Raw genomic sequence first — 27,834 nt, forward strand, 5'->3', positions numbered from 1 at the left:
CGAGGGGTAAGTGCTGGAGTGCCCATGAAAAAGCAGCAGGTGTAAGTGCCCAGTGTAGTAAGTGCTGAGGAGCCTTCAGCTGTATAAATAAGGTAAACGCAGGCCAACCGTGGCAAAGGCCAGTGAGTGCCAAGGCTAGTGCTGTGGGCGGTTGGAGGCTGAAGGTGATTAGGTGTGGGAGGCCAGGGCCCCTGAGGACACACAAGGGCCCTGGTGACCAATCTGTGGAATTATCAGAGGAGGGAAGAAGGGAAGGAGCAGGTGAAAAGGAGTGTCTTTAGCAGCTTCCAGAATTTGAGGAGATCCGGCTCAAGAAGAAGAGGGAAAGGGAGGCTGTTCCACAAGAGGGAAGAGGGAGTCAACTGAGGAAAGAGATCGGCTACTGGCCCTCTGTTTAGCGAAACACTTGACACACAGAGTAGGTACCAGAGGAGTGTAGAGGTCAAGAGGTACAATACTTAGTAAGAGCAAGTTGCCGATAGCGTGATCCCTGGCCCCAGACAGCCTTATGGATGATGCAGAGGATTGGAACTTGATCCTTGCAGCAAGCGGGAGCCAATGAAGAGTTTTTTAGGGCAGGAGAGATGTGGTCCCTGGGCTTGAGGCCAATGATAAGTCTTGTGCCCCTATTCTGGATTAGCTGGAGGGGTCGTAGGGAGGAAGAAGGTAGATTCAAAAGAAGGCTATTCCAGTAGGCTAGCCTGGAGAGAACCAGAGCTCTGGTAACATTGAGCTTCTGGGGAAAAGGGAGAATTCAATTTAGAAGGAAGAGTTGAAAGTAGGACTTCTTGGCAATGTCAAAAATGTGAGGGAGGAAGGAAAGGGGAGTCGAAGATGATGCCAAGGTTTCTGGCTTCAGATAAAGGAGTAGGGGGAGAGCCCACAGAGGATCTAAGGCTGAGGGGAAGAAAGAGGGCGCAGGGGTCCCAATAGGAAGGATCACAGTTTTGCTGGCATTGAGGCAGAGATCGTTGGAAGTGGACTAGGACTGGATGGTAGATAGGCAGTCTGGGATGATGAAAGAAGTAGGAGGGTCAGCAGGAAGTTGGAACAAGAGTTGTGTGTCATATGCATAGCCCCAGAAATTAGGTGAGAAGGTGGAAAATAAAAGTGCCAGCAGGGCAAGGTAAGAGTTAAAGAGCCAGGAGGAGAGGTTGGAGCCCTGGGGGACACCACAGGTGGAGTAGGAAGCAGGGGAGGAGAAGGTGCCCAGAATAACCTGGGATTGCGGTCAGTTGGGAAGGAGGTCAGCCAGTCCAGTCCCCGTTCCGAGATCCTCAGGGTATCATGGAGCTGTTTTATGAGGATAGAGTGATTGACCTTGTCGAAGGCAGAGGTGAGATTGAGTAGAATGAGGACAGCTGGAAAGTTAGAATCAAGAAATGCGAGCAGTTCTTCACAAGTGTTCATAAGAGCAGTTGCCGTGCTTCTGGATGCTCGGAATCCAGACTGATGATGGTGGAAACCGCCAACAAGTTCAGTGCGTGAAGTAAGTTGGGCGAAGGCCAGCTTCTCCAAGAGTTTCCTGAGGAAGGTGGTGATAGAGATAGGGCAGTAGATGGATGGAAATAGGGCAGTAGATGGATGGACAAGTAGGGTTTGCTGAAGGTTTTTTCAGGAGGGGGAGCACAAGGGAGTGCTTGAGGGAGGAGGGGGAAAAGATCCAGTGGCAAAAGAGTGGTTGCTGAAATCAGCAAGTGCAGGAGCAAGAGAGCCAATGTTGTCCTTAATGGTTCTGGAGGAGCAAGGGGAAACCAGTTTGGGGGAGACTTTCATGGCGCCGACAACTCTGGTGACCTCATCAGGTGTGACAGGGGTCAAAACGCCAATATTGCAGCAAACATGTAGAGCCAGGAATGAACAAACCCTGAAGCAATCTGCAATCTATGCTTCAATCGGTTAAAACAAAATTAAAATGCATCCATTAATCCTAAAGCCTTTGTATCGGGTAAATCAGGATCGAACATAACTGACACCAGGAGTACATACCGGTCAACAATTCCGATGCCAGAACTGCAGGAAACGGATCTGGCTAGGAGTATGTGAACAGCATTACGAACCGTAGACAACACGCAAGCTGTCCCATACGTGAAATGGAAATAAAGGAGGGAAAAGCCTGTATAAGGCAGCCATTACTCTTAAGGACTGAAATGGCAGCCATCTCAGCGCTGATGGACTCGGGTGTTAATGCTAAGCCTGTGCCCTCGGCTATAGAGCAACAGAGATGTGTGCCCATAAAAACGTGGCCCCTGCCAATGGTTGAAATACTTACTAACCGAAAATGAATACTATTTTCTGGATAATCATAAGCCTTTTAGACCAGCTCGACCGGCACCCAAAACATACGCATACAAAGCCATAAAAAAGTAGCACCTGTAAAATTATAACCATTCACTGCAGTCAATACTGTAATAAGTACTGGACGTAAAGTAAGTCTCATAGAAACTCACAGTCCTCCCAACTGGCCACTCTAACTTACACAAACCTAACCCCAATGGTGTGCCAATGTGCCAAGATTCCCAAACAAAGTGGGGGAAGCTTGAAATTGTGCACTGCCAAACTTCACAAACCATGTCATAACTAGTACAATTATAGAGTGGACACTGGGTCAAAACAACTGCGTGTGGTCTAACTGCAGAGTCACGCAGGTGTCGGAGATCACAGAGGAAAGAACCCACAACCCCAGGAAGAACCAGAGCCGTGTCCCTACAGAGAACAAGGTAACGGGAAAGGGCGGTAAGACCGCGAGGGGTCCGGGAAGCCAAAGCAAGAAGCCAGAGTGCATCATCTCTCTCATTGCAGTGGCCAAGCCAATAGCACTACTCAAGCAGAGTGCATCAGGAGTCCTCTCCCTTGTTGCAGTGGTCCACCCAATACAACTGCTCAAACAAAGTGGAACAGGAGTCCTCTACTTGAAAATCCCAAGACGACATAAAAGCAAGAAGTAATACAAGAAAGATACAGAGAAGGAGATGTCCAGGGTGTTAACCGGAAGCCAGATAAGGCCCAGAATATCTCTACAACCCGGAAGGTGTTAAAGTGATTAATCTAGGTTTTCTGCAGGAGTGCTTGAAGACCACTGTGAAGAACTTTTGTAGAAGGGCCAGGAGAAGGGAGTCATTCCCCTGGTCCTTTATGTTGGAACATTGAAGGAGTTACCTCTACTGTAAGATGAAAGCAAGAAACCAAGAGAAGGGAGTCATTCTCCTGGTGAAGGAAACACAAACTTCACTCTAGTTAAAGACTAATGTTTTTAGTTTTAGGGTTTGTGAGGATGGACTCAGGAGCAAGGAGGGGTAGGAAAAGGAAGGTAACCATCTGACGCGTGTGATTAGGAAAGAATCTGAAGAGATGGCCATGCTGGCTACCGACAGCGGCAACCCAAAGACTCTGGGTCTTAAAACTGTATGTGAAAGTCAGAATAAGCAAAGTACAAACATACGATCAGGGAGAGACATGCATAAGAGGTTCTTTCCCCACCTCGTAGGAACGAAGGTGGGGATTGGGAGTTCCAGGACTACTGATCCCAGCATGCCCCTCGGCTTCACTAATGCTGCAGTGGGAAAATGAAAAACCAGGAAATACAAGAAACATAAAAACCTGCACTTACCTTACGCCTGGGGAAATTGTACATTTGGACACGAAGGGGCAAGAAGAGGATCCGGGGAACGAGGGGAGGAGCAGGAAACAGGGAGGAATGAAGACAGGAGGGGGAGGGAACGCCCCGAGCAATTGGGAGAGGGGAAGCACCTGAGAAGGGGGAGGGAGAAGGAAGCGAACAAAAAGGTGGACTAACGAGGAACTAGGCGTTCTTTTTCCCAATTTCTGATTGCAGAGCAGCAAATGGATCGAGGACACAGCGGGCTTCGAGTGGGCATACTGAGGAGGTGAGAACCCGACGCAGAGTGTGCCCATATTCGAGACCCGCTAATTTATCCAAAGGAAGTTACCAAAAGACAAAGCCTGATTCCGGATGAACTTTATTTTATGCCATTTTTTAATAGGAGGTGAGCCGGCATCAGAGGTCTCTTCCTGACCGACAAGGCTCACCCCACCACAAGAAACAGCAATGTTTGGTTTCATAACGCCTTCATAGACTTTTATTTTTAATTTCTTTGAAAACGGACCGGGGGGCAGGGGGAAGAAGCAGACCGCAAACCTGCCAGCTCGTTGCAAATAACCTCACATAAGGAGAACATTGAACGTATGTGTGTGTTTCATCTGTACCAATAAAAGTGACTGAACCTGCATTCCTGACTGAGTCCTGTCAGCTATTTAACAGGGTTACATTAGTGGTTTCTAACGGAGGACAGAGAACATTTCGTTTTGACGGACATTCAGACGACTCACCACACGTTTCCCTTGATTGAGGCAGGGTAAGCCCCTTATAGAAGTAAGGAGAGATCAGTTTTGTTATTGATTTAACAAAAGTCTATAGACTCAAAATGACCCCCCATTGTCAGTCACCTTCTTCTACAACCTCACAGTAGGTGGCATGTAGTTGTGCGCATGCCTCGGCTGAGGGAGGTAAAGCCTTACGTTGGGTGCTCATAAAGTGTCAAGCATGAGAGGAGTTGAGAGGTTTGGAATACTGTGTGGTTCTTGGTACATTTAGGCAAGCTCATTCGCTGAACAGGCCTTTGGGTCACTGAAGCTGTTCCAGATGGGTAAGGCACTCTCACTCTCAGTGAATGTGTGTTTGGGGTCCAGTGTTTTTGTATGTAAACTCGGGAGGAGCTTGTTTTGTTATAGTTACGAACATGTATAAATATTCTAACTATGGTCATTCACGATATTATAGGTACAGCAGTACATGCCATTACATCATTGTAACACAGCACAATCCATCTAATCTACAGTGATTATGGTCAAGTCGCAACAGTTTATAATGTTACAGCAATGGCAATACTTAATATTACAATCATGATAGTTCAAACAATTCCAATGTGGTTCTATGTGATTTCATCGAGGAGAAATAATCGAAGTCTAATCCATCTAATGGATTTCTCCCATTGGGCACAAATCTATGCTGGCAGAGGCCCCCTGGAAGTACTCCCCCCAATTCCCCAAATGTAATGATTACCCTCAGCCACTTCCCCCACGTATATTTGCGTCGAAATTTGTTAAAATAAATTTTATGCATTTGAATTCAACAAATTCTCCTGCGACAAAGCCTACCTATCCTGACGATATAATCTGAGTTCTAGAAGTTCATAATATTCAGAAAATGCCAATGTACTTTCAGCTATGGAAGACCAGACTGTGCTGGTAAACTATGGAAGTTGTAATATCCCTCTTATCAGCCCTACAGATAATGGGTGTATTGTGTATTGTACACTTTTACTCCCTACAAATAGGCACATAATCACAAAAAATGAAACGTGGGAGTAAAGATACTCGGAACAAATAAAAAGGAAACACACGTACTCTGCATTCACCCACACATCTCCAGCGATATGTTGGAACAGTAGTGAAAGTAGTTCCACAGAAATAATCTATTATTACTCCCTGATCCGAAGAAGTAAACATGTATATTTTAATGTGCATGAATAAGTAGGACCCAAGAAATAAATTATAAAAACATTCTCGTCTCATCTCGGGAGGATAGCTCAAGGGCAATGTGCTCGCCTTGGAAGCAAGACGACACGGAGCAACACAAGTTCGATGCTTAGAAACCTCATATAACATTTCCATTTTAAAGTTCAAACATATTTGTACCCTTATATAAAATACTCCCATCGGGAATAGGACTTACATTTTTACTCCAATAAAAGAATTTACTCCCAACTTAAAAAAAAATATATATCAGTAAAATACTCACACTTCAAAATCATACCTGCAGTACCGCCTGTTACAGCACAAGTACAACATTTGTCTACTATGATCGCTCATGATATTCAAGAAATGCTGATAGAAAACTGCTTGCTTGAATTTTATAAAAATGTTAATTGGGAAACATTCAAAGCTTAATGGGTTATATGAAACGGACACAAAGTCAGAGTTCTCACAATGAAGTTAGATTTGATGGATGCTTGTATTAGCAACTTATTCTGCAGAGGAGGTTCCTGCTCACTGTTTGATGCCCGGCAGGCAGGATTCGTTATAAAGCTTGCCCATCAAATCTTGCAGACATTCGGTAGTATCAGAACCAATGAGGAGCAAAATATGCCTCCTACTTTCCTATACGGAACTGTCAGCTGCACCAAAACCTCATCAAAACAGGTGAGCTGGATGCTTTACTGTGCAAGCGCCTCGGGAAAGTGTCAAACTCTAGATCAGATCTATCCCAACTGCAACCTCCAGATGTTCCCTCAAAACTCTTGGTTATGCTAAGGAATCCAAACGCTATGGGGCAAAGCCAAGATATCCATCCATACATTATGTACTTTGAAAGCATATATAGGAGGAACAAGTGCACCACCATTTGTGTGTCCTTTCAAAGTAACATATCCCAAGTACCCAGACTTCAAAAACAACCCACTGCGTCTGCAAAACTTCTAGAGATGGCCTTCACTATATGAACATTTTGTCCAACAAAAGTTCACCCTCTGTCTTGTTTCAAGCAAATCAGAAAGATCTCAAATCCTCTTATTTAGATAATTCTTTAAAATTAGGACTATATCCATTAACCTTCTGTAAATTCACATGTGCCACCCCCCATAACCACCTCCACCCCAATTTATCACTGTTAAGTTGTTAATCAAATTACATTGTTGATTAAAGTGTATAAAACTATAAAAACGGACCACAAAATATTAGCGAGTTTCTCTTTAGATTCTTGGCTAAAAGCATCCACTCATCTAGTAATGAGGAAAAATAAGGTGGATTAATGCAACAGCTACTAAAAATGGGTTCACACAGGGGTTCATAGGTTTGAAACCCTAGAAGCACCAACTTCGACTTTAGTTTCATAAATTGATTAACCCATTGACTGTGGAATCCTGCCGGAGTTCCCAGACTGCTAGCGTAAATAAATTAAAATACAAAGTTGTGTGTGGTCCATAGGCTCCACAAACGTAAAAGATTTGTATATATTAATCTCTCTGGGCAAAACAGGGCCATTTTCTTCACACGTGTTGTAAGGACAATCAAATGGTTAAAGATCATCTTCATGGAGCAACAGCAAAAGACTATGTAAGCAGCCCTCCAGACGAGTGGCTTACCAATCGGTTTAATCATTGCAGTTCTCGACTGGGATATTTTAGACAAGTAGAATTCACTACTTTCTTTGATCTCTGAAAACTAATTTCACTTCCAACTTCCAAAAGTAAGGGGTAAACTGCTCCCACCTCAAAATGTCAGTTGCAGTCCAACAGGGTGCAATATTTGCACTATCCACTTGCCACTTTCTAGTGAAATTGTGTGCTATTTTTATGTATAGAATTGAGGTGGCAAATTACTTTTTAATGGCTGGCTAGTAGACTTGTTGCCCCCATTCGTCCACGGGTCCAGTATACAAGCACATAGCTCATGCAAATTACTACAACTTTGTGAAGCAAAATTGTGTCTATCAAGCACAGGGGTCTGCAATCTTTAGTTATCCAGATGTTTTCGACTACAACCAGCCATAACCCTTAGAAAGCATTGTCAACAGCGAGGGATCATGGGAACTGTAGTCCAAAACATTCAGAGAGCAACAGCTGGCAAACTTCTTATCTAGCACTAGCAGAAGTACCCGTTCTGAAATTGGTTCTGTAGACATATATGATAACACTGATCCTTTAGGTCGCTGTTCCGATTCGCTTATTGCTTGATGTGCTTTGCACCCTGAAGTAAGCTGCACTGACAATGGGCGCATGTTGCTGGCTGACATACCCCAGAGCAGACGTTGGGGGGAGTCGAGAGCTGGTGTGCTGCTGCACACTGGGACCTTCTGTGCTCTCGCCCCACCCATCGCCTCACTCTGGCGTGGTGCATTTTGTTGCGGTGCAAATATCTTGGAAACAGTGCATCCTAGGGCCTGGACCTCGAGTTTTGTTCCTCATGTTGGGACCAGTCCTTCTACAATCACATTGATGTTTCACAGATGTCAGGCAACCATCTCATGTGTGAAGGTGCTGAAATCCGGAGAAAGGCATGGGGTCTCCAAATGTCATGCATCTAGTCATGTCTGGAGGGTCCTAACAGGTAATGCGAGGAACCCAAGAGCATTATCACTTCTTTCCCCCGGCACCCTCCACTCAGGTGGCCAGGGAAAGGACATTGCTTTTGGGGAGTGTACGTCCCTAGGTGAGACATGGTATCCCCCCTTTCCACAATGATCCCTTTATCCCTCAAGCCTTTCCCCTTTATTCCCCACAAAATGTCCCCCAGAAACATCGCCTCAACACTGGGACGAGGAAGAGACCAACTAGTAGGGCACATCCTCATTTGGGTGAGGCCAACATATCAGCATTATATTGTTACTGCACACACATATCAGTCAAGTACTAAGGCAAGAAGGAAACAACACATAGTTATGCACACTTCCTTTAATTCAAACCTACCCAAACACCACTCTGGTACTGAGTCGAAGAAAAGAGGTTTAGGGAGGATTACAGGTGGAACAACCAGTCACGTCCACCTAATGGATTTCACCAGGGTCAGGCAATTAGCTGTAATGACCCACACCTGAGGCCACTTAACATGCCAAATGGACAAAAAATGCCGGACACACAGCACAAGGGGAGACGGCCTGGAGAGGGAAAGCAGGCTGGATAGCGCCCAGCCTGGGGAGTCGATGCGGGGTGGAGAGCGTGAGGGGTGCTGGTGACACAGGAGCCGGGTCGAGCAGGAGCGAGGGATGAAGAGGCCAAGGTCAGCCACGAGAAGGTCTGAAGTCCTGCAGCCCTTTGTGTCGGGTGCATGCAGCAGGAGATGTGGGTCGTGGAAGCACTCAAGAAGCCGTGAGACTCCAGGAGCGGGAGTGGTGCTCTATGTGGCCTCTGCGAGGGAAGAGCAGAGCCATTGGAGCCGGAAAGCTGAACAAGGAGTGGAAAGAAGCAGAAGGGAGCTGCTGTAAGCAACCAGTGAGTGGAAAGAGGGAAACACTCATACCCCGGCGCTCCAGGAACTTGAAACAAGCAGTTTTGAATATCGAACAAACTAAAAGTTGTTACAAGCACTTTTGAATGCTGAAACAAGTGCTTTTGAATACTTAACGAATTTGAAGACATTGCAAGCACTTTTGAATACTGCACAAAGCAAACGCAAGTTATGACCACTTATGAATGAAGTGAAAGCAAGGTGGTGCAAGTAGCAGAGAGCACGGTATGAAATGCTTGCGATACGAGGGTTGGCAAAGCCAAGATGATGCCAAGAAGGGCATGAGATGAGAGACTAAGTATTGGCCAAAGCTAAACTACAGAGGAAGTCTGTATTGGCAAGAGCCAGAAGAATACAGAAAGTGTAACAAAGTGCATGGTGGGCAAACAAGCCACGCTAAAGTGTTAGAAGAGTTTGACACTGATGAAAGAAACAGGATTCACTGTCAAAGGAAGGCAGTGGCCAATTGTTGATGGAAAGCAGTCAGGAAGGGGTATCAGTTGCATGACCTGTACTGAGTGGATCGTGTGGTCCAACAACTGCGCCTAAATCAAGTGCCCCCTTTATGGAAAAAGAATCCATGAAAAAGCTTGCGTTTTGGAACAATCGCTTATGTGATTCTGAAGTCAAGAAACAGAACATTAATGATAAAAGAACTGGGAAGCATCCCAAGAAATTGTTTTGTTTTGAAAAGCTGGAAGATTTAAACCCTTGGGGAAGCGAACCCTGATACTTTGTGATCTGTCTGAACCTGGGGAAGAGGAAGCTCATTACAAGCCAAGAGCTGGAAGAAGCGCGGAACTTTAGTCTGAAAACAATTAATTTTGATGCTGACATCCCTATATGTTGTATAAAGTAAGTTGTGAGGGCAAGCATAGGTTTTGGGCACAGATAGACTTTTGATTTGGACTTCCCGACACATACTATCCGTAGTATTCTTTAGGTAGGGAAACGGCACCTTAGCATAGGGTAAATTAGGCCTTACTCAGTTAATAAAGCCTTTTGAGAATCTATTTTGAAACCGTCGTCTCAGTTTTCTCCATGATGCCTTCACAGTAAGTATGCAAAATTTGGTGCCGATTGGTGAAACGGTGTGGAATTGTATAAGGAATGCTGCTTTGCCAAGCATACAAACACATTTTCACTTGTGCTGAAATCCGAGGAACAGACTGGTGTGTCCAAATGTCATGTAGTCAGTAATGTCGGGAGGCTCCTAACAGGTAACTATGCACAATTTGGTGTAGATTAGTGAAACGTTGTGGAATTGTATAAGGAACAACGCCTCACCACAAATCCTGCCACAAACACATTTTGAATATATCATTGAATGGGGAAGTGCTTTTCAAATGACTGCGGAAACAGTCCTACGAATATATATATATGATGCATTCATATGTCTCACCATCTCCATGCTGTTCATCCTGCTTAGGCAAAATCAGACTGCTCAATCACAAAGCAAGAACGTTTTTCTATGAGGAACCCTTATTTTTCCACATTTCTGGACATGGCCAAGTGATAAAATGTGTAAACAGTACAAATGATCAAGGCTTCTCTGACACATACATAACTTCAGTGTGTTTTCGATATTTAACTTTTCACTTTACTTGGAAAAATATATTTTTATTCATACAAAAAAAACATTTTCTATAAAAACAATTCATCGATACACATTATGTGACCCATATTTGAGCCCATGTACAAATTGATGTAACAAACAATAACATCTCATTTCATTCTCAGACACAAGAAAACCCTGGTAGTGCAAAGTTGAAATCTATAAGAAAACCTAGCTCTCCCCCCTCTCAGTGCAATTTCTAATAAACCCTGACAGAGTCCAAGGTAACTTTGAATTCTTGCTTTTTTGAGACCTGCCCTATGTTTGCAGTGTCGATTGTTGCTGTATTTAAAGTCGAAACAGTGCGTTTCGGCTGTCTCATGAACCAAAACTGTGGTACCCCAGACGAATGACGTAGCCAGCAGGCATGGACGTAGCCAGCTGGCATGAAACCGAACTGGCAGTCCTACAACCCCTTACACCGCAGGAGGCCGTGGCCCTAACGTGGTCCCGCCTCCCGCATTACATTATTTCGCACACCATAGTGGGATCCTCACTGAAGTATTGGTCAGAGCTTTTGAAACAAACGGGAGTGGAAGTAAAATCAGTGGCGTCTGGCTCGGTCTCGGCGCGTTGCTCCGGACGAGTTTGGAAGGGAAGGGGAGATGGGCCAATTGTGAAGCCTGGCGGCAGGTTCGCATTTGAAGGTGAAAGTAAGCATCCCGCAAAAGGCATACAACACTCCCTTATGTGAGTCAATGATGGACACACCCCTGGAGGGAATGACACCAAGACCAAGTGCGGTTGAGATTAAAAGTCTTTTTATCTAAATCGATATAGGGCATGCAAAGGACTCTGCAAACTCCGAAAGCGCTCTGTCTGACAATAGCAAAGACAGTCATTTATATTACAGATACACGTCATGCATGAGCTAAGCTATAGGGGCCACATAGTCTTTGGGATTGGATGGCGACGACTAGCTACTATGTCGACGGCAGGCATGGTGCTCCATGATTGGCGGGGATCCACATGGTGGCATCACGGAGTGCTTGGGTCAGCCGAGCTCATAGGGGTGAGGTGCCAATGCGCAGGCTTTCCAAGGAGATTCACTACTTCAATACTAAAACTTGCCCATGTGGCCACTCATACACATTCATCACACCCGTCTATGTCAAGTTGGTATATAAAACCCTTAACACATCAATCTAATACCAGGGAGGGGGGCACAGGAAAACAGTATGCAATACGAGGCTTCCTTTATACATCATCATAAAGTTGTCATTAACAAAGGATCCATTCTCATGGGTCCAGGCAGTGCTCCAGATAAGATTTTGAGGTGGGAGTATTTTACGCATAATTTTTCAAATTAGAGCGTAAATGCAATTTCAAGAGATTAAAAATGAGTTTTCTCCTCTGCAAGAGAGTAAAACGTATCCAGCATACACCCAATGCATACGTAAAATCAGACCCGTAGCCCAAAAGAGTTGTAGATCAAAGTTGTCTGGCTTGGCTTTAACCATTTTATTACACTTGTGGAAAATATTCTGCCATAAAATAACTTACAAGTACCTGGTACTTACACAGCTTCATTTTCAAAATTCTAGAGCCTAGAAACTCTGTTAAGCACTACTATAGATTGAGACTGATGTATTGCCTGCAGAGGCAGTGTGAGTAAGCAATTGTTGGCATATGATTTACTTACAGGAATTTGCACACATAATCCTAGCAAAAGTCACACTGCTAATCTACCTTTCCCGCTGTCTGCTGCAGGAAATTAATGTGGATCGCCAGACACTAGTTTGCAATACCACTTCAAATAACCAAAAAGTGCATGCAAACTGAATTGCATTATGGTCGGCATATTTATAGTTTTACTGGTTAATTGTTTGTGTACAAAGCCAAAAACCATAATTCTGGCAATTACAGTTAGGAAGAAATGCAGGCAAGTGCATAAATTGAAGACTGGTCCAAAAGCCCTACTTCGACAGTAAAGTGTGTGACCCTGGACAAATACTTTTGCCACTATGCCTTTTTAGCAAAAATAGAAATTGCTACTACAAGTGATTTATTTCCAACTAGTTACTACTAAAAAAGCCTGACTGGCCTCTGTTCCACTGTTCGACCTGTAGCATTAATAGTAGTGACCATTTATATGATGCACATGACAAAGTTTATGTCTCTTGGCTTACTCCTTGCTGCTTGTTTAATATAACTTGACATGAACTCCTCGAGTATTAAAGACTTGTCTGTACCTTCCCCCATTTTCTACTTCCATCCTAGGAGAGCAGTCTTGATTGCCCGATAGGTTTCCTCCTAGATAGCCAAGAATCTGCATCTCGGACATAACACGCATCACAGCAAATTCAGCCCATGACCGCTAATCACATCAGTGGTTGAAGTGGAAAAAAGGAACTAGTGGTCCTCTGGTTGCATCCAAAAAGGAGGGAGTAGGATGGCATATAGGGACAGGGGACCAGGATCACAAACCTTGGCTGAACAGTGAAGCAGAGATTTTAATCCACTCTGCAAATTTGACCACATACCTTCCAAGCGTTACTCAGTACCAATAGTTTGGATTTCAAGGCCTACAGTAATGATGTCTTAAAGAGTTTACTTCCAAAAACACAAATTGCATAATAACACCACATGGCAACATGTAAATCCTTATATCAACATGTTAAGCCTGAATGGTAAACTAGAAGTCCCAAAAATATAGTTAACCCCACTGTACTTTCAGTGATTTAATAAAAGAAGTTGTGTAATAAACTCAGATATGGAGATTATTGCCCTCTGCTGCCATCTAGTGGAGGAAAGTATGCTTTTTAATTAAAACAAATACAGCGTAACCGGTACGCAGAAGAAAATTAAATGCTCCGTAATGGCTTTAATTACATGCGTATAAAGCCAAGATACGCACCTTATCTGTAGGGCTGGGTCCAGGTGTCTTGTCAGGGGGCACGAGTTAGGCTATCTTCATCATTCTATTCTGTTAGATGTAGTGAGTGATAGTTTTACGGTATGTTGGTACAAGAGTGAATAACTGTTTCTCTTGCCCATTAAACTTAGAGTGAACTGAAATACCGTTGGGTCGGAGGGGGCACATAGCTAATACCTCAAAAGGCGGTGGGAGTTGGGGTCGTGTGGGTTGTAATTCTCCTTGGCCTAGCCAGGGCGGCACATAGTGATCTTATGGTGGCATCTGGATTCGGAGGCATGGGGGAAGGCAAACGCTTGGTGCGGGTCCACAAATATCATAACACTCTCAGTCATACTATACACAAGCATTTTATATATTGCTCTTGTTAACTATTTTACAAAAGCAGCAAACATTGGTCAGTGGAAAAGGAGCATTCCAGTGTCCGTACGTTTGACACCCTTACAACGAGATGTTCTGGGTAGACAGGGGTCGTACAATATTAACGCGCGCAACTGGCACTATGGGTTTTTGAGCCTTTTAGCAAAATACTTACCAGCATTAGAGAAGGCTGGGAGACACATAGTTTTAACAGTCGTGTTTAACACTTCAGCTGGGGGAACAGGGTTGGGGGGTCATGAGCACCATAGATCATGGGTGTGGGGCATTTGAACAGGGTTGAGGTATACTTGATAGGGAGGACTTTGTTCTTTCCCAGACCTCAACTAAAAGTCAGGTCACTGCCAGGGCAATGATGTACTGCGGAAGGTAAATGATACAGTGTTTGTTCTGGTACTTGTTCGCGTCTAGTTGCTCGTGAGAACGGACCTTCAACCGATCCACCATGGGGAGGAGGCTGAGGGGGGGGGTAGTGCAGGGTTCGCTGTGCTCGGACAAGTGGGGGGTGAGCTGCAGCTTCTGCAGGCAGCCTGTCCACAGAGGCCTGGGATCAGTATGCAGTGTATTACAAAATGGAGTTTATGTAAGGCTACAAGGTGAGCCATGCAGCCCCACGTGTTGATCCGCAGCCACCCTGCCTCCCGGGCCCAGGTGCATGGGGGCTGCTGACGAGTCATGAGCCTCACGTAGGGGTGCAATGTGGGGGAGGGGGTCTTAAAGACCTTTCCTCCCATACAGAGGTGCAACCCCTTTGCCATTCGCCAATGTCAGAGAAGTGCTAGGGCTGGAACGAACAGCGTGGCTTGAACACAGGGCAGTGATCTTGCTGACGTGTGTCCAGAGGACTGAGACCATGTTTGCCTGCAGCCCCTCGAATTAGAAATCAACAAGCTAGGGTTCCCCAAACTAAAGGCCTTTTATCTGCTCAGCATCACAAACAACGTGGGAAAGAATTGGATATTGGCTTAACAATGGGTAGCATAATAGGACATTCAACTAGATTGTGGGGACCTCTAGGCCTTTTTTCGCATTGATCAATGAGGTATCCTTCAACATGAGAAATAGGGAAACTAAATATAAAATCATCCAAAAATGTACTACACTCTAGTCAAGATGGCTGCAATGAAACTGGCTACATCCACCGATTGCTGGAGGGGTGTGGGTAGCTGGGGACGCTGGAGCATATGTTCTTGTCATGCCTTGTGTTTTTTTTTTTTGTTTTGTCATGCCTCGTGTTTTGTATGTATTGCCTTGGTCCTACCGAATGGTTTTTGGTTGTGTTATTGTATTCATTGTATGATTATTTTAATGTTAATAAAAAGATTTAAATCAACAACAAAATATGCTAGATGATCCAACAGTGAATTCTCTGGAATCTTACCATTTTGCCTCAAGAACCAAGGGCTCCTTCTCCGCCTCATTTAGATGGCCATCTAATAATTGCTACAGAGGCTGCTAAGAACATCGGGTGTATGTGGCATGCACTAACTGTACAGTTTTCCCATTGGCTGTGGAGTTGGGGCATTTTCAAAACACTTAAATTAGTCCCAATAAATAACAACATAATTACAGTCAATGTATACAATGCACTGTGATTGAGGAGCCAAGACAACCCACTAATAACAATTGCAGACTAAATTGACCTCACATTTTAGACAATTGTGAATGTTCCACTCTTCAATAATAATGGGAGAAGAATTCAATTTGAAACTTGGGCAGGGCTTCTTTGAAGTTACATAAGACGACATACTGGTAATTCCATCTCACCTTATGATTGATGGAGAAGTGCAGTGATACACAGAGTTTGGCTATGCAAGGATTATTGATGGACTGAGGTAAAATAATTGCGCACACTCGTGTATTTCAGGTATGATCACATTTATTAGGTACCAGGACAAAGATGGACTATGTGTTTCTCTCAGAGCAACACTGGAACCTGATGACTGTGACAATAGTGAGAGGAGACAGTGATCATTCCACACAATGACTTTCTCTCAGTAGGCCACATTACCTAAACCCTAAATCACTTTCTCCGACAATGTTAGAAGGCAATTAACAATGTCAGCTAACAGAAAATATGTTAGATGGCTGAGAATGGACAATTACTCAATCAGTAATTGAGCATTGCTTAACAGGGCTATGTGACCCTAGAGGGATCAAGGAATGGTTTCTTAATACGATGACGGGCATAAAAGACTATCTGACGAGATATTAAGCATGCAAACGCCACAAGATGGCTTGGCACAGCCTGTATGAAAATCAAAGCTCTTAAATATAACAAATAATGGGGATGTGATTCATAATAGAGGAAAGGCTTACTCCAGATGTAAAGCAGCAAGGAAACAAATGAATATCCACAACATCCGGCAAAACTTATTGATGCTGCCACTTCACAAGAAATCTGTCGGGTTCCGGCAATATGCAGTGTAGAGGCCCCTAAAAAACTGTCGCAGTAACAAACTAAAATCCCAGTAGAAAGATGGTCTGAACATTTAAAATGCAACCCTTAGTTATAACTTTTGACAACCTTAGAAAGACTATTTCAATTTTAGTAATTGAAGTTTCTACTACCCAAAGGTGTCTTAGAACTCAAGAGCCAACCCTAAGAGGACCATGAATAAGCAAACAATGTAACAATGGAGGGTTCTATAAATGTTGGTAAAGCAGGAAGATCTTAAATTAGAAAGGTTTAGGGGTGTCCCCGATACTTAGGGGAAGACTATTGCACAGTTGTGACATCAAGACAGTGCAGGACTTGCCAAAAGCATTATTTTTCCTAAATCTTGAGACAACAAGAGTGGCCCACAATGAAGATCTCAGAGGGCGAAATAAACTGTGCCAATCAAAACATTATTTCAAATAGCGAGGCTCAGAGCTATAAACAGCCTTTTGCATTAATATAAGAAGTTTTAATCTAACTCTAGCACGGATAGGAAGCCATTACAATCTCCTCAAAATAGGAGTAATGTGATTATCGCCTAGCACTCTTTGAAACAATCCTTGCTGATATATTTATTAGCAAGCAACGGATAGCTTGCTTTGTGAACAATGCATGAAGACCAGGATTCTAAAATCGAGGGGTGCTGGGAGCTATTTAACTCCTGTTTCTAGCCTTGGAGGGCCTGGTTAGCTTAAACCCAACAGCTACCGGGAGCTACTTTTAGCTCGCCACGACCAACTAGTTCCTTACAAACATGCATATGCAACATTAACTTTGAGTGTTTTAGAATACTTCTAAAGCAAAATTAGGGCACATCTAGTACACATTTAAACATAATGAATTATACAAATTGGACCCAAAGTTAAAGTGTGCATCTCATGTAGAAATTAAGATTTGCGGTGCACTGAGGTTTTGTCCAACACATAAAATCTCACAAGGTTTGGATCTATAAAATTATCCATAGGCATGTGCAATAAAATTCCAAATGTTATAACAACCTTGTTTCGACTCCCTTTTATTATTCCATGTTTGTCAGGGAGAAACATAGGACCCAAAAAGGAGATATTTCAGCGGGAAATCGGGTTTGGTTGTATGTACTGGATAGATGCCTTGCCTTATTTCAGAATGTATGGCTCATCAAGTAAATGTTGTGCTTACATCAACAAGGTTGTACTGCTTCTTACAAAGCCTCTGGCCGCCATGCTACATACTTTCACAGGACAAAGAGTTCTGAAATATCTATTTGTACTTTAATACAAACATTAATTTGCAGCCAGCAAATATGGCGACATGGAAATCCCACCACATCACAGAAGCCATAAGATAAGATTAGGCCTAGGGGAGAATGAATAGGCTTCCGGATCTGTGTATTATTCTTATGTAATTTTTTTAAACACCTGCTGTGATCCAGTGACAGAGTAATCTTTGTTGACTGTAGACTATCTGAAGAATTCAATGTTTCAAAAATGTATCATTTATGTAATTAAGAATCATTAATGTCCAGCCTGAAATTCAGTGAAGTCCTTGGAATAAAGCCAGAGGGTCCGACTATCGAAACTCTAAGAAACGTTAAAATATGAGCACTGAGCAACGCACAGTGGGACAACAACACACACTCAGTAAGGGCAAACGGACATAGTTAGGTGGAACAGAACACAAAAGACAAGCCCATGAGGACAGAATTATCATACATGCCCAGCACTATCCAACAACCTTAGCCACTCCATGAACACTAGCAAGTACCATACTTAGATATAATTGTGAATGTTTGGCAGGTACCACATTTAGACAGAATCATGAACATTAGCCTGCACCGGACCCAGACAGAATTGTGAATGATAGCAAGTACCACATTTAGTTAGAATTGTGAACATTAGCCGGCGTCACATCTAGATAGGATTCTGAAGGTTAGCAAGTAGCACACTTAGATGGAATCGTGAATGTTAGTGCCACGCTCAGATAGAATTGTGAACATTGACCTGCGTCATATCTAGACAGGATTATGAAAGTCAGCCAGTACCACATCTAGATAGGATAGTGAATATTAACCATTGCCACATCTAGACTGCATTGGGAATATTATCAATGTCACTTACATAGAATTGTGAAAGCTAGCTTGATTTGCATCCAGTTAGATTCTTTTTGAAGGTAGCTCAGTGCCACATCTGGATATAATAGTGAATATTAGCATGCATCATATATAGACAGGATTGTGAATATTAGCCAGTGCTGGACCCAGAGAGAAATGCAGAGATATTCACGAGCCACACCTAGAAAGAACGTTGACAATTAGCACATGCCACCTCTTGATAGCGAGACCAATAACCAACCCACTAACAATCTCACCCCTCTGCATTCAACCCTCAAACTTAAGCAAACACAACCACAGCCCTAAAGCACAACAAACCACACAAACTTCACTAGACTGCAACAACAAAACAAACCACACACAGCTTCGCACAACAGCACACAACGACTACCGACTAAAGCACCCACAAGCTCAGCGAACAGTGTTAACTGAACTGAAGCCGCCAACAGCACATCACTGCTCTCTTGCACTTATCCTGTTCGTTCACTAACTTCACCCCTCACCCCTTTTCCTTTTCAGATCCACTAGGGAACCACTCCGGTGGTGATAATGTTAAAGGATATTTGTACTGCGCACTAACAGTCTAGCCTTCCCTGCCTGTGCACAAGACATCCCCGATATTTGCATGTGAATTGCCACCATGGAGCGACGTGGGATGCTGACAGCAGGACACAGCCAATCCTCCCCACAGGTGTGTGTATATATGCATTCGGTGTTCTGAAATATAAACACAGCTTGGAAGATATGGGGTGCTCTAGAACAGTGGTTACATTTAAACTATACAATATAGATGCAATTTGAAAGATAGAAAATACAAAATATTTAGAAGGATATGGACAGGTGAATACTGGGTGTTGGAGGTCCGTTCTACAGGTACGGGGGGCAGAAGCAAACAGAGTAGGGGACGTTCGACAGGTAATCGGCCCAGGAGTTGCTGGGAGTGGAGATCATGTTACAGGCTTTAAAAGTTTAGTCATCGGAAATGCATGCTTTGCATATACACGCCCAATTTAGGAATGGAAATGTAAACTGTACAGAAATGCTCACGATGAGCATGAGCATTTCTGTTGAGGGCACTGCAAGGTAGATAGGGACATGAAAAAGACTGCTATGTTACATGGCCATTCATCCAAAAGGCATTAAAGCAGATGAATGATAGGGGTAGACAGTGACAAAAAGGAATGCATACTCCTCATACAGGGATGGGCATGACACCCTGACTGACCAGGAACTAAAATATAGTCCATCATGGCATGTCATGAAATAAACTCTTAACCTTTTTAACATCAATATGCCAGGCTTTTTAAATTGTATTCTTCACGTTTTACAACTTTGTTCCGCTACGAACAACATTCACCTTTAGAGACAGTCTATACCTCACTATGTCACTCTTGGCTAAGACTTGCAAGTGACAGAATGAATATTCTGGAGTTGGGTCAAAGTGTAGTGATGCTGGGAAAATAAGCCACCAAACTCCAAAGTTTGCTAGAGCATACTGTCAAGCCCCTCATGCATCCAACATTACTTTGTGTACCAATTTACAATTCTCCTAGTCTGCACTGGAAATGCAACCCAATTATCACAACACTTTAGGACATATCTTCTCCTCAGGTTTCGTAGAACCATAGCCACGCCAGCTACAGGAATGGCACACACCCGTACTATCACAAAACATTCATCCACCACTGCATCACTCCCTCCCTGCATTTGTGAAATCTATAACCCGCCTTTCCGTCCCGTTATCTTCTCCTTGCTCATTTTCTTTCTTCCAGCAGACTACAGTCTGAATACCCCTGGTGGCGGCCAATACGCCACTTCTCGGGCAAACTACTTTGGTTGCCATTAGGCACAGTATAAAAAGCATTATCATAACATGCAATTCAATTACATCTGCAGAAGGAATTGGAGCAGTTTATGGGGCAAGGGCAGCGTGTGTTGCGAAAGTACAAATGAGTTTGATGAATATTTCAAGATTACGTTTTACAAGTGTGCAGGCATGTAAATATAAGCTGGAAGATTTTTTTTGCTAATCGTACTCATGCAACATGTGCTTATGTTTGGCAGCTTCACCTGAACTGGTTTATTTTTCTTTTAACAAGGGAGCTTTTTAATATATATATATATATATATATATATATATATATATATATATATATATATTTTTTTTTTTTTTTTTGTGGTATGGAAGCAGGCACTTCTAAAGCACGAACATTAACCTGAAAAGGCGTCATGGCACTAAAACCGACTGCCCAGATTGGGGAAAAGAAAAAGAGTGACAAGACTAGCTGATTAGCCCGAAACAGGGAATATCTGCCTCACCAGCTCTTTTGTTAAACGCTAGAAACAGTAACCAGCCCTAAAAGTGAAGACCTCAGAACCCTCATGAAAACATAGCTTGAGAAGTGTTGTTCTAAGAAACCCGGACCTATCCCGGATAGAATATGGTGCATTATACATAGAAGGTTTCGAAATTGCTGAGAGCTATTTAGCTCCTGCTTCTAGCCTAAGAGAGCATTGCCAGCTTGAAATCAACCAGGAGCTCCTTTGGACTCACCTTGCTAGCTGATGGCTTGGACGTTAACTTTGAGTACTTGAGAATGTTAATAAAGAAGTGTTCGGACACATCTACGACACATTTAAACATAATGGATCATACATAATATGCAAACAGTTAAAGTGTGCCTCTCCTTTAGAAGTTAGATTTGTGATTCACTGTGTACTTGCTCCTGATTCCCCAGTGGTCTCTCCTGCCTACTCAGATATACCTGACACCCAGGAACTGGTTTTAGCTCCTGCGCACTGAAACTTTATTTCAAAACCTGTATAGGCATTTGAAACACACTATCTTTAATTTGCAATGAATGTAGGGTATGCAGAGCAGGTGTTGTATGTTCTCTTTGACAAAGTGTATACATCTGGTGATCAAGTTTTAAATCAGTTGAAGTCAATATAATTCAGTTTTTCGGAAGCCCGAGATAATTGCACTACAAGAATTCAAATAGCACAACACAAAATCACTGGCCACCTGAAATTTCTAGGTAGGGAAAAGTAATCAAATAAACTGCACAAAGTTCTTAGGTGAAAAATAGCATAACTTGGAAACTTGACTGATGTGTTGAGATAGGGATAGTGGCGAGTCAAGCAACACACCTAAATTCCAAACCTGCCATACAAAAGGCAGGCCAGGGACCCAATATGAAGAGCAGGAATTCAAGAGACAGGAATTACAGTGATTCATATTGAACACTTTGGTCATTTTTGACCCTGCAGAGGAAGACCTCCATTTTAGAGAAATTGTACTTAAATCTGTTAATCCATAATATTCTCCTGTTCATCTATAATATAGTACTGTGTATATATATGTAATCTCCTCAGAACATTTAGCAGATTTCTTCTATGCGAAAAACAGTAGACCCTTAGCAAACTTCCACTTCCCCTGTAAACGCACTGCTAAATAGGCCTAGTCTGTGAATACAATTGTTTTAAATCAATCTGCAATTCATTGTATTGGAGTTGATATTACACTGTTAAGATGTGGTTTCATTAAATAAAACATTGTTTTTAAACGCAACGCCCAAGAAACACCTAAATTCTCACACAGCTAGATAGCCATGTGATAGTTTAATACAATGCAATTCCAGAAATCAAAGTACAATCACAGGTTTAACTCTCTGGGTTCTGTTAGGCTACTATAACACCTAATGAACAAACAAATCTCTGCACTTCAAGAGTATGCATGAGAACATCTCAATCCCCGACAAACACTCACTCAACTTTCCTTTAAGTACTAGAAGCTGTACACGTGTGTATGTGTGTGTTTGCATGAGCAATAAGCATTTGCCCTTTTCTGATCTGCACAACTTTTTTAAATCTTTCTACATCGACTCTTCAGGTATGCAAACTATCGCGAATGTCATCCCTACCCAAAGTTTTCATGTGCATTTAACCTTTCTCCCTCTTTGCCCTTTTCCCTAATCTGTTACCCTTTTTTAATCTCTCGCAGACCAAGGTCTGGATACCATTGGCAGGGGGTGGGGGGTGGCAAGCAATACAACTCTCCAGACAATCCTCAGCACTGTTGACACTACAGTGGTGATTGGTGCAATGTAAAATACTCTTCGCATAACAAGACGTGTATAGCAGAAGACCCCGGATTCACATTTGCTTTTCTGTATATAGCCTTGCTTTGATTTGTACGTTTTGTTTGTAAGATTCTCTTTCTTTACAACATAACAATTTCGCCCATCAGTCATATTTAGATTTCACCTATTCTTTGGAAAGGAGAGGCTACATTAGAACAGGTTTTTGCCTCCAAAGGTTCCTCTTTGCCTCAGCAAATTAACCGCATACGGAAATATTCCTCGTTGGTGAGCCCCCACCACTTTCTTGTCCTGTACTACAGCAGTGGTGAAATGCTGTCAGGTTAAGGAACTGGCACACACAGTGGCACATTTGAAGGATCATCCGCAGTCTGCATCTAGGAATGATTGTCTTATTATACTTTAATGTAAGTGATGTGATTTCACACACAATTCAACTCTTCATTGTATAGCCTTCATTCGGCTATATCCATGTTTTATAGCCTCATGAAATGTATGGATAAACGAAAATGCAGATAAACACTGTCTACATGCCGAAAATATTAATGTAAAATGTTTACATGTCTGGTCTAGCAGAGTTGTTTTGCTAGTAAACGAAAAAAAGAAAATGAAAATCGTTATTCCTCCAGAGTTATTATAATTCTTGAAGCAGAGTCAGAGTAACTAATCGGTTAGTGTAGAGAATGTATACGATTCCTTGTAAGGAATATATACTCTGTACATATAATAAGGAACGATAGTCAAAACTCTGCTCTTCATATTTTGCCACTAACGAACAAGCTGTTTGACTCCTGTCGTTGGGGGTAAGAAGCCTATTTCTATGTTAAAGATTGCTTTTGGGGGTAAGAAGCCTCTTAATATGTTAAAGATTGCTTTAGTGGACACACAGATATAAACCTTCAGCAGAAAGAAATTGTGCTCGTTCTTCTGAGAAGAAGTTGCAGTATTGCACTGCAGGAGCCCAAAGGAGACAAACGTAATATGGATGATGACCTGAGTGAAGAAAGAATCTCGAGCAGTTTGAGCCATCCGATCACACTGTAAAACTCAATTCAGTCCTCTGCAAGAGGACTTATCGTTTGTCCTCCTTTTCCTTATTTCTCTCTATTTTAAGTGTCAAATCACGGCAAAAAAAAGAGACAATCTGAATCTAAGGTGAATCATGCTTGGCTTACCTCCTGGCAACTAAAGGTTTAAAACTGTGCTGGCCTGTTGGTCATGCGGCAATTTGAATACCAAAGTATTTATTTCATTCTTATGGGTTGATGGTGGGGAAGCCCAGATTACAAATCTAAGACCCTACAACAACGTTTGTTTGTCTCTGTTCTTTTCAGTAAATATAAAGACAGTGGGTGGGAGAACCCAGAGTATCTGACTGGCAATTTGGTGTTTCCAATGCCAACGGGATAATGTACATGTTCAGGTCTCATTGGAGCGAATAATTCAGTTGAGGCTTAACCATTCTGCTTTGAATTAAGAAACATACAATTTGCATAATGAGTGCGTTACGTTAATTACCACGCACGACATGGTACACTTTGTAGAACAAGTTAAGTTTACTTGTAATTGAAGATACAGCAATACAAGCAGCGCCCTCTAGCCAACACTGTGCCACCAACTGAACTGCCTTCTGGAACCAGGAATCCTCACGGCTCTGAGTCCCCCATGATTCCAGGTTCCAACTCTTCAGCTAATGGAATATGCACTTAGTAAACATGGCAACCAGCTTAACACATATAATTAATGCTAATAAAACATATGCACATGGCCAGAAGAATGTCATTCCTAACAGAGTAGTTTGGAAAAATATTAATTTAAGGTATTCTCGATTTCTCCTCATGTTCATAGATTCAATTGATTGAACTAATGGTGAAGCATGATCTACAACTGGGTGCAATATACAGAAATTCAGAAAAATTCACATAGGTCCAGACAAAGGAGTTTTTACGAAAAATATATGCTGAAACTTCAGTGGCGTCGACTACCAATATATTGATTCATATCAATGAAATTGGAGCTATTAATGATTAAATGTAAATAAATTAGTGTAGAATGAGACACTGTTTTAGTGAAAATAAAATATAGAAACAGTGATAGAATGTGTGTATATGTTTAGTCAGAGCATTTATATCTAGAATATTTTCTCACATTATTAGGTGTTATCCTGATAGGGATGAGAAACAAAGTAGTGTCCAAAAACTACTGGACACTCCCATCCCCTGCACACCTTTGTGCTGTATGACAGCCAATATCGTGTTAAATAAATGTTTATATATATATATATATATATATATATATATATATATACACACACACACACACACATCAGTGAATGGACATATACACATGACAAACAAAACATCTTGTAAAAAAAATAATTAAGATTGCGTAAAGAAAGCCACTAAAGACAATTTAGGACATTCCAACAGGCGAACGGTAAGTAAGCCCAAGTCAGACAAATATGAATTTGTAAATATGTGTTACTCTGCAGACCTGTTAAACTGCACCTGATGAATGGGACCTGGAATCCCGAAAAGCACTGTGCTTTTCATTTCTAAATATCAAAGAAGAACTGGACAAAGAAACTTGTTTGTGTATATGTTCATTCACTGATGTGTATATATATATATATATTATATATATATATATATATATATATATATATACACACACACACACTATGCATTAACATTTATTTAACACGATATTGGCTGTCATACAGCACAAAGGTGTGCAGGGGACGGGGGTGTCTGGATACTTTTCGGACACCGCTTTGTTTCTCATGTGTTATCCAACTCCGTGCCAGGGTTGTGTTACCTCCCTCTCACCCAAATTCATCGCTATCTGATTAATGTATTACATAAATATTTTCTAGAATTAGGTGTACAGATTGCAATTTTTGATCCCGATAGGGATGGCCAGGTGGTTTGAAGGTTTAGGTCTATTTGACCGAAAATAATTGACCTTTTCATATTTGCCCGAAATTATTTTGTTTGTTCTTTTTGTTCGGAAAATGCGGGGGGAAGCCACCCGCACCTACCCCACCTTAACCTATTCCCTTACCCCACCCCACCTCACATATATATTTCTTTTAAATTGACTGAAATTCCCCCAAAAAATGAACAAAGAATTTCGGTCAAATTGAAACGGCCAATTTTGGTTGCGATCAGGTATGCTCAGGCCTCCAGATAAGGTGCGTGCAAGGCCTTTTTACACATGAAAATATTGTAAATACGACAGCTTTATTATTTTCGTGTGTACATTTACACATGGGTTTACAGCAGAGGGCAGTGCAAAGGTTAGGTTACTTGACAGAAACCAGAAGGCTTCTTTTGATTTTTATCTACATGGATGTAATTGCAAGCCACCTCTGAAACAAAATGTATTTCTCTAAAGCCTTTAAAAAAAAGAAACTGCACACTGTGATAAAAGGAATGGTTTCTTTCCATTCAGCTTATGTTGTGTTGATGCTCATGGAGCAAACAGAAGCACTGTGCATATTTATTTTGCTAGAATTTTAGGATTGTATATTTAATAAGATGGAAAGTTGTAATCGAGAATTAATATTTTGTAACAAATTATGCTTTTTTTCCAGTAAAAGCGAACCAGTATTGCATAATTGTATTTTTCAGAGTTCCGGTGCTGTGTGCATAATCAGACATTATTTTTACACGTATAATATAATTTACACTGCAATTATAAAAACAGTGTGTAAAATGATGACTATGCACAGTCTAGTTTACATCCATTCAACATTGCAGTCAATGGAGTACATGACTATGAATGGTCAGTGGCAGCAGAGTCTTTGCTCAAGGGTGATTATCATTACACCAATCACAGGTGTTCTAGCCTCTCAAATATTCAAGACTACAATTAAAACACCCAAAACATGACTCTTTAGGAGTGCAAGCGCTGTTCAAAAACAAACAAATGAAAGTTACATTGGTAATTGAAATAGAAACACAGCAAAACCTGTTCCTGTGATAATCCAGATAGGTATTTAACTTTATGTAGCGCTTCATAAATGGATTCGTCCAACATCTAGGTACTGTGATTTTTAGACCTCAGTCGATACTCGGTTAACCAACCTCTGAAAGAGGTTAGCCAATAAGAGAGCTCAGCCGGTTGAGCACTCGTTTCTGCAATCTGTAGGTTTCAGGTTTGAATCCTTTCGAGGTCGATAAAGGAGTACCAACTTTGGTTTGGTGATAATTGTGACACATATGTTCTATGTACAGGGCTTTGCCAAAAGCGCTATATTAAAAACCATTAGATTAGATATAGAATTTAGCATGGAGTACTTGCCGCTCTGCACTGTTGGATCGTACATAGGCATACCATTAGGTAGTAATAGCTCCAGGAAATGAGGATTTACATTAAACATCAAAAGACAATTCTGCTATTGAACCTCAAAATGCACAATACAATTCATGTTTGCTATGTTATTGGCTAGGTTTTTGAGATTTCAAAATTTAAATATATACAGGAGAGATCAAAAGGCCAGACCTTCGAGAAATAATGAAAGGTGTATTTTGTTACAATGCAGAAAGCTGCCCCATAGTAATGATTTCCATACAGTTTGTGCACACGTCTGCTGGATGTCACATACATCTTACTCTCTTGCAAAGGAGAAAAGTCATTTTTACTCTCTTAAAATCACATTTACTCTCAAAGTTTAAAAATAGGGAGTAAAATACTCCCACCTCAAATTCTTATGTGGACCACTGGGTATGCTGTATGAATGTCTGTTGTGAGTATTTTGGTTCACATTTTGTGTGCTATATGACGCACATTCTTGGATTTATTTAATGTATTTTAAGTATTGTACATTTTTGTGCGCGTTTGCCTTGACAAATGAGGTAACATGGGAGGGATTTCATTAATTTGTTTTTCAACAGGATTGCTAAACAGAACACTTAAAAGCCATGCATTCGAAGTGTGGGAAGTGTGCTGTTGGGCTGCACACTCTGCCGGACCCGACGGGATTCCTTGCCGTCACGCAACAAGTCTTGTAAGGACAAGAAGAAGGACGGTTGCTATTTTTCAGGCGAAACGCCAGATTTAATTCAAAGGACTTCAAGACCCAAACTAAATATGTTACAGGACTCAAGGCTGCTGGGACATTTGGGTGATGAGTAGGGAGCGGGTTGGTCTATCTGTGGTGGAGTGGGTTGGGCTGGGCTGGAACTTTACGTAGTGTGTGTGACTCATGCAAACCTCTCCGTTTCCATTTTAGATCCTCCCAGCATCCCTACTTAGACTAAGGTGCATGCGCATTTCGCGCGTGCATTCGAAGTGTGGGAAGTGTGCTCT

General features: G+C 42.1%; 1 protein-coding gene across 1 annotated transcript in view; it reads right to left on the reverse strand.

Annotated features, from left to right (window-relative positions):
- TDRD3 (tudor domain containing 3) overlaps positions 1-27,834 on the reverse strand; it is a 1,496,528-nt gene that overhangs the window by 1,464,931 nt on the left and 3,763 nt on the right. The window lies entirely within an intron of this gene.

The sequence above is a fragment of the Ambystoma mexicanum genome, chromosome 7q (assembly GCF_040938575.1).
Source record: "Ambystoma mexicanum isolate Mex_15411 chromosome 7q, UKY_AmexF1_1, whole genome shotgun sequence".
NCBI classification, from domain to species: Eukaryota; Metazoa; Chordata; class Amphibia; order Caudata; family Ambystomatidae; genus Ambystoma; species Ambystoma mexicanum.